The sequence below is a fragment of the Podarcis muralis genome, chromosome 8 (genome assembly GCF_964188315.1).
Source record: "Podarcis muralis chromosome 8, rPodMur119.hap1.1, whole genome shotgun sequence".
In the NCBI taxonomy this organism is placed as follows: Eukaryota; Metazoa; Chordata; class Lepidosauria; order Squamata; family Lacertidae; genus Podarcis; species Podarcis muralis.
The window spans coordinates 22503238-22511845 of record NC_135662.1 but is presented as its reverse complement, the minus strand read 5'-3'; the positions used below and the strand labels follow the sequence as shown (position 1 = coordinate 22511845).

At 41.8% G+C, this 8608-nt stretch overlaps 1 long non-coding RNA gene across 2 annotated transcripts; it reads right to left on the bottom strand.

Moving 5' to 3' along the window:
• Positions 1 to 1091: 1091 nt before the first annotated feature.
• On the bottom strand, positions 1092 to 8594 carry LOC114600347 (uncharacterized). Of its 2 annotated transcripts, none has more exons than XR_013393864.1 (3): positions 8443 to 8594; positions 6841 to 6994; positions 1092 to 2232 (listed from the first exon to the last, which is right to left on the bottom strand). It is a non-coding gene; the product is annotated as an uncharacterized LOC114600347 (long non-coding RNA). The 2 variants fall into 2 exon arrangements; XR_013393865.1 differs by having other exon boundaries at positions 1102 to 1551.
• Positions 8595 to 8608: the final 14 nt, after the last annotated feature.

Sequence of the window (8608 nt, the reverse complement as noted above, 5' to 3'; positions counted from 1 at the left end):
CAAAGACAACAGCCATGGCTTCCATGTAGGAGAGACTAATTATCTAGATCCATTTTAATCTTGTTTTAGGCTTAGCTATGGGACAGAGATAGCTTTGGTCCCCTTGGTGGTTGACCTATGCTGAGAACTAGACATCAGTAGCTCTCTTTGAGAATGGAGAAGGGAATTTTTCCACTTGAGGTGAGAGCACAGGTTCATTAATATTTTTATCTGCTGGCTTAAAGCCTGTTGGTTCAGGTTCCTTAAACTGTGTCTGGAAAAGCAAGTTTCTGGTGAGGTGTGTAAAGAGGTTGTTGGCGGCAAGAAACAGTTTTGCACAATCCAATCTTTTAATTTTTTGGAATGCTATTTCTGTAGAAAAACTTGCCAACTGTGAAAACAGAAATGAAGGGCCCTACACATTTTATGTTCAATGTGATTTGGCAATAGTAGCTAATCTTAAACTGACTTATTTGGTTCTATAAGATGAAAGTCTAATCACAGTAATAAAAATAATCTCTCAGAAACAGATAAGATTCCCTTTTAGAAACATGTTTACACTATTTGGAAACCCATGGCAGCTATCACAAGTATTAGATGGTTTACTCCTTGTGGAACTAAGCTGTTGTATTTGTGGAAGCTATAATTATCTTATATAATTGTTAATTTTATTTAAAAATACAAAACAAAGTTTTAGGATAACCCTCCTTCCCCATTCCATCCTAAGAAAAGTATAGAGTGTTTATAAATTTATTATACGAAGCATGGGCATTGCAAGTGAAGGCACCTAAACTTAACATCTATGCCATGTAAGCATGCAGTGAACACATTCTATGGTCTCACATATCATGCTCCCTCACGACTTGGACTCCATGAGGCCACGCTTTTCCTTAGACTTTTAGTCCCAATCCTCCCCAGGGTTCTCCTGATGCATTTTGAACAGGTGAGTTAGATGCATGGGTGTAGCCGGGGTGGCCAAGACCAATAACAAATAATTAACTGAGGTTCTCTCCCCCCCCCCATTTAAAGCCTGCCACCACCAACATAAATCCTGGATATGCCCATGATTAGATGTTTATTATCTTGTTTGTATGCTTGTCTTATATGGTTACTCTCAGATGTATTGACACTGTTTATTATGTTTCAAAGTCCATTAGAGCAAGACCTTTATTCAGAAAACTGAAATGTCACAAAATAGGACGCAAGCATTCAAGTTCTCCAACCCGTTTATCAAGCTATATCATAGGTCACCAGTCTGGGGAGGGGCATAGGCACATTTGCAAATAATAAAAACTGTTGCAGGCACCTTTTACTCATGGCAACCACACACACACACACACACACACACACAGAGAGAGAGAGAGAGAGAGAGAGAGAGAGAGAGAGAGTACTGCAACCCTTCCAAATTGTCTCTCCTCCGTTGTAATTAGGTTTCGAAGAAGTCTCCTATTGTAGTCAAGGAAGCCTTCTACATAACTAACCAGGGAACAACATTTTGTTCTGCTGCTTGATACTAGAAGTCTTGATCCTGCAACAGAAGTGCTGGATCTCTCCAAGGCCTGAGACTGTCCCCTAAAAGGAAAAAAAAGCCATTACTTGTCAATGGCATTTTGAAAGCCTGGTCCAGTTTGTCTAACCTGAGCGAGGTTTTTCCCTCTGGATCTATGATGATTTATTATTCTGCTTGCAGCTAACAACAGTATAGAGATGGGCAGAATGTGCAGATCATATCTTGATTGGATGCTGACAAGCCAGGCTTCGAACTAAACTAAGAAAGGTCATGTAGCATTTACAGAATTTGGAAGAAACCTAAGAGGAAGTACTTTGTACAGTATATGGAGGAAAGGTCAAGGGAACAATGGCGAGTATATTCAAGCCGGACAACTTGTGGTATTAGTAAAATAGGTTAAAGTTTATGGCTTTCTTCCACAATCACCCAAAAACTTACAAGGCCATTTTATGCAGGTACCACACCATTCATGTAGCAGCTATAGTATGTAGTCAAAGAAATAATGAAAGAGTACCATGAGGTCATTTATCAATTTTTGCAAGCATGGGAGATGGAAAAATTGTAAGTAAGTGAGTAATGTGACATTAGTTCCAGTTGTGTCAAATGAAGACAAGGCTTTGAAGAAAACCTCCCTGGACAACAGACAGCAGGACAGTCTCCTTTTTCCCATTGCGTTGGAGAGACTAGAAAAGGTCCAAGACTTGCTTCCACTTGAAGACTGGAAAACTGGCCACCTTCCTTTACTGAAATTGTAAAGTTATGTTGCAGTAAACTACCTGTGATCAATAATTATGTCCCCTGTGGTGATTAAAGCCATGTGGGTGTTTGTTTTGAATTGTCTGCCACCTTGTGGGCAATTGCACTGCCCTTGGAATCAATAAAACTGATTTATACCTTTCCCTTTTGTGGTCTGGATTTCTTTTCCTGATCACAGTCTGTATAACCCTGGTAAACCTTCACAGTAACCTGTGTCAATGCCTACAATCTTCTTTGTTTCTGTAAGTTTACATATTTCTAAATTTTGATTTCGTACTTAGTTGTGCTTAAAAGTAGATTTGTTAAACATTAAACTCACAAGTCCCATTGATTTCTACTTTTGAGTAGTCATGGTGGGGACTGCAAGCTAAGTCCGCCTCCAGTGAAGTATCTGCTGTATTCGAGATTTTTTTTGGCAAATAAAATAAATACTGTTTGTGAAGTCAATATATGGCTATGTTAGGTGTGAATGATGCCATTATTAGCTGCACAACATACAATGAAAACTGGAAATATCATTGGGAAATAAACAGCAGTTCACCGTTCCAAAACTCAAAAGTCTAGAACTGCTTATTATGAAGTCACCATCTGTCTTAAGCCTGCCATCATTCTATCAAACCTTGTGTCATCATCAACAGAATCCCTGAAAGTAAGCAACTTTCTAAGAGCTGAAGTTTTAGATAGTAACTGAATTTGTCAATAGAGCAGCTTGCAAAAGGTACGAAAGAATATTTTCAAAGCTAATCTAAAAATTGTTAAGAATGAGCCCCCATTTATAACTGCAACAGCCCCCTTTTCTAATTATATACACAATTTAAAATATATAAATTTTTAAAAATGTGTGGCTTTCAAAAAGAAAAATTTAAATGTGTCTACAACTAACAGGATCATCCCCTTTCTAGTTCAAATATGGGTGAAGGAAGTTAATCAGAAGCTGGTAAATACCAAAGTATAACGAAGGAAAATTGACTTACATATATAACACTGTTGCTTGATCTATATGTAATATTTATTTTACCCTTGACCATTCTATAACACATACAAAATCACTTAGGTCTCTCACCCCACCCCACCCCAAACACACACAGCTGGTGCAGTTGTACACAAATACTGAACCTATGCACTCCAAATGTTGTTAGACTCCTGGTCCCATCAGCCTCACCCATGCTGTCATTAAAGGCACTGGGCAGAACCAGGAAAAGGTGGCACCCCCCCCTTTTTTTTCTTTTAGAGGAAGACACCTTTAGAGAATGGGTAGAATCATTTTGACTTGATTAGGCACGCATTGTTGCAAGGCAATACCCATAATCACCACTACTTTAAAGGTAATGGTAAAGGGGCCCCTGACCATTAGGTCCAGTCATGATCAGCTCTGGGATTGCGGTGCTCACCTCGCTTTATTGGCCGAGGGAGCCGGCGTACAGCTTCCGGGTCACATGGCCAGCATGACTAAGCCGCTTCTGGCGAACCAGAGCAACGCACGGAAACGCTGTTTACCTTCCCGCTGGAGCGGTACCTATTTATCTACTTGCACTTTGACGTGATTTCGAATTGCTAGGTTGGCAGGAGCAGGGACTGGGCAACGAGAGCTCACCCCATTGCAGGGATTCGAACTGCCGACCTTCTGATTGGCAAGCCCTAGGCTCTGTGGTTTAACCCACAGCGCCACCCGCGTCCCTCACCACTACTTTAGGGTTGCTGTATTTTGAAGAGCAAAAAGGACACATTTGTGGGTGCCTGGGGAGGATAGGGGTGTGGGCGTGTACCAGGGCATACTGTGGGCGGGGCACACGCTGGAGCAACATTGGAGGGTGCCAGGGAGGGATGCAGCAAAAATTGTGCATGCAAAATTGGGGGGAGGGAGTGGGAGACATGTTCATAGAAAGAAATCTGCCTCCCCCTCTCTGGGGTGTCCGTGGGGTGGTGGGAAGGCATACAAAATAATTAATTAAAAAGCCCAGGAAAAGCAATGAAGCAAAATGGCGGCTTTTTAGTTAGAAGGAAGAGAAAGAGAGGAAGGGAGGGAGAGGGAGGGGGGATAGGAGAAAATGAAAAGGAGAGAGAGAGAAGAAGAAGAGAGGGGTTTGGTACCAAAGAGGGGGAAAACTAGGACATTTTAGCAAAATCAAAAAATACGCCAGGACAGAAATCTTTCCCCTGAAAAAGAGGGCATGTCCTGGAAAAAGAGGACTTATAGCAACCCTTCTTGGCCAATGCTTCTGAAGTGAGTGATAATAATCTAACCTCCGCTTGACCCCTGTAGGATAGTCATAATCACGGATGTTCAGGATTATTTGTAAAGATAATGATGGTGTGGTTTACTTTTTATATCTCTGCTGTGGTAGCCCATTGGGTTCAGGAAATGACTCCTTCCCTTGTATATAAGCTAAGGTTACCAGACTTTTATCAATGAATCTGGGGACACTTTTCAACTTCAATGGATTTTGTATGGGGAATGGTTTGTAAATCCGGGGATTGTCCCCAGGAAACGGGGACATCTGGTAACTTTAATATAAGCTATTCATTAAATCCACTTGCTTCAAAACTGCTACATGCAGAAATTAGATGCTGGGTGACATTCAATGTTGGGCACCAAATAAAATTCTGCTTACTTAACAGGTGCCTCACTGACTACCTTATTTGGGGCCAGGAAGGAATTTTCAATAGACTCAGACTGGCAAGTGCTTTCCTCAGCATTATCAAGCATGGTGTGCCTGCAGGTATGGAGCCCCTAGATGAAATTGGACGGAAACCCCCGTTTTCCTTAACCATTGGCCATGCTGGCTGGAACTAATGAGAATTCTTGGATTCCAAGAACATCTGGTTTCCCTTCCCAGCTGTACAGCACTTATTCTTTTTGTGGCACAGTGCACTCTGGATTGCATCAATTGATCTGTAAGGTAGTAAGAGGCAAAACGGGACAAGACTTTACCGCTTTAATTGTTGTGTAGAAGAGCAAATTTCAATAGGTGTAACTTGTAGCAGAGTGTTAGACTGCATAGAGACCATGCATTTAAAGTACACCCCCCAGAAAACCTGGGAATTGCAGTTTGCTAAGGGTGCTGGGAACTGTAGCTCTGTGAGGGGTAAGCTACAGTTCCCAGGATTCTTTGGGGGGAGCTTTAGATGCAAGATGTGTACATATCCCCAGACTAGAACTGAAGAGATTTGAATTAAAATTGACACTAAGCCATTAAAAAATGGCCAATTACTTTCACTCAACCTAACTAACCTGCAAGGATTGTGGTGAGAATAAAACAGGTAGGGGATAACCATGAATTCTACCTGTGCTCCTTGGAAGAAGGATAGGATAAAAAGGAAAGGAAAATAGGTAGATGGTCTTTGCTACCTTCCCAATCTAGACTCCATGAGAAAGGAGCTGCTGCTGTTATTGTAATAGAGGACTTTTCCTGAAAACAGGAATGCAGTAATGGATTATTACTAGTCTTAAGCATCTGCAGACTATTAGGACCTAATTTAAATAATAAGGCTTGATGATACTTCTCTGAGTAAGCATGCATTGTGCTGCACACTGTAACATGATTCGAACCTGTGTGGACTGAGTAATGTTTGCTTTTTGTGAAGCACAAAATTATAACTAGGGTTGTAATCCTATACACATGCTAACTGGAGTGTTAGACTTGAACTGGGGAGACATGACTTCAAAACCCCAGTAAACCATGGGACTTACTTCCGAGTATAAATGTATTTGAGCAGACAATAAAAGCAGACTTCGATTGACCCATAACAATTTCTCTTATAACCTTTATCAATGCAGGTCTAAAAATTAAATCAAGTTTTAATCTGCATTAAAATGTATCATTTTCTGTAAGAGCGAACAAACCACAAGATACTGCAGCTCTGATAAATATGCATGTAAGTATTCCAAAGAAAGTTAGTGGCCGAGTGCCGTTGCAGTACGATTCAAAGAAGGATCTTCCTAAATTAGGCTATTACTCCACCAATTATCACAATGTATCTTGGTGCCTTCCTGTCCCATTCCCCAACAGTAATTACTTAGCAGTATACAAGTACTGTACTACAAATGTGGCAGACCCCACAGAATATGAGTGTACAGTAGAACTCTTAATTCTCCTGCCACACTTTTCAGAGTTATCACCAACCATGAAGACTGATCGGCCTGCAATTTAATTGTCATGCCAGGCTACATTGCAGGCAACTGAATGTGCTGTGCTGCACATATGTAGCGACCACAATGTGCTACACATTTGTTTTTTTCTGTCATTTACCCCTCACAGAGCTACAAATACACTGTGGCTGCCTGCATTCTTTGGAGTGAAGCCATGTGTTTTAAATGTGTTTTAACCATATGGCGTGGATGTGACTTTAGTTTTGTCAAGTTTTGTGCGCCCAGAACAATACACAAGAAAAAATTGTAGGTTAATTGGAACTTCAAGGATTAATGTCTAAGTATCAAGGTGCAAGATTAGGGTACAAGGTACTTTCAGGCAGTGTTTAGATGGTGGTTGTTCACCCACAATCCATGTAGGGATCATGCAAATCACAGCTGGTGCCGCTGAAGTGGTATCCCCATTTATTGCAAACTCAAATTTGTTTACCTTTTCTGTAGTCACAGCACTATGTATTTCTTGCGTGTCTTATATTTTCTACTACATTTGGCTTCTATTTGAGAGTTGGATAATATCTGCCTTGTTATTCTGCTTCATCCTGGTGTTTATTGATGTGTACTTGCAGTTAATCACCACAATCTAGAAATGGACGTTGGACCTGTATTGGCAAACACGTTGTTATGGCTGTTAGATTCCCTCTCTTCCTGTTTGTAAAAAACACTGCGTTTATTTGTTCCCTATCTGGCAACTGGCAAAACAACTTGAAACCATGGCTAGGCAGTAGCTGAGTGTGACAGAGCAGTGTAGCTAGTAGTCCATCCACATCCCTGTCATTGATGCTGGTTGGGGCAGAACAGGAGGCAGACAAAAGCCTGCTTCAGGCTCCGCCAACCTGCAACTTGTGTACTGATTGGGCCCAATACTGCCCTACTGGCTGTAGGGCCAGTTCAGGCCCTCCTCATTCTCACCCTCACCATCCCCTCCCAAAGGAGCCTAGGTCATAAATGTGTGACCAACCTCCTTAGTTTTCCTGAACTCCTGGATAACGTGGGAGGGGAGGCACTTTGCAGATTTACAGTGCAATCGTATCCAAGTTTATTCAGAGAAGTATCTCATACTATGTTCAACGGGGCTTATATTCCTGCAAGTTTGCATAGGAGTGCAGACTTCATTAGCTTAAATTCTGCAGGCCACAAAACAGATTCCAGGTCTCACCAGGGCTACTGGGACAAAGTAATTAATTAATGAAATGGTGTGGGGAGCAACCATGATGTTTCTTTGTCCCAGCAACCCTTGGTGAAACCTGTTTTTCATCCAAGATGATTAAATTGGGGTTACAGTCCTATGCACATTTGCTGGGAAGTAAGCTTCATCCTACACAGTGAAAGTGGGACTTGCTTCTAGAGGAAACATGCATAGAGTTGTGCTTTAAATCTACACAACTCCTTTTGAACGTGCTCTTAATATGGTGGCATTGTTTTCTTAATAACGTTTCAACCTGCGGTGCTTGGAATTTCCACGAGGCTCAACCCCTTCCTGCTTCCCTTCTTCATAACATGCAGAAAACTCCACATTCGAAGAAGAAAAATATTAGTTTATCAGAAAATCGCCTCATACCGAGTGAAACTAGTGGTCAGAGTACTAGCTCAGCACTCTACACTGGTTGATATGGGAGTAGCAGCTCTCCAGGGATTTTTAGACAGGAGTCTTCCTCTGTCCTAACTGCAGATATCAGAGGTCGAATGTAAATAATATGTTTTACTCTTTCCCGAATACCTGGATGTTCCTAATTAAAGTACTGCCCTCTAACGTTACTGCTGCATTTGTTCATTTAACAGAATCACCCTGTCATTTTTCATGCCTTCTCCTCTCTGACTTCATCATATAGTCCTGGCTTTCAGAACGAATGCCGAGGCTTAGCCCTGGTTCCCAAGAAACGAATATTATTATATGTAAATTCTGATTTATTTATTTTCTTCCTCCCCATCATAATTTAGGCTGCCAACCTAATCCCATTTACAGTACCTGGGAATCAACCCTGCTGAATTTGACAGGACCTACTTCCGAGTAGACCGGGCTGGGACTGCACTGTTAATTAAATCACACCTGCGGAACAACCTTTCTCACCATCCCCACATAAATCTGAGCTTCACAGTGGGAGAGCAGAGCGCGGGTTCTTTCCTTGACACTGGCGCCCCTAGCGGCCGTCCGCTGTCGTTCCCAAGCGTTCTCCGCCAATCACCAACCGAGCTCCGGCTCCAAGGTAACCCTT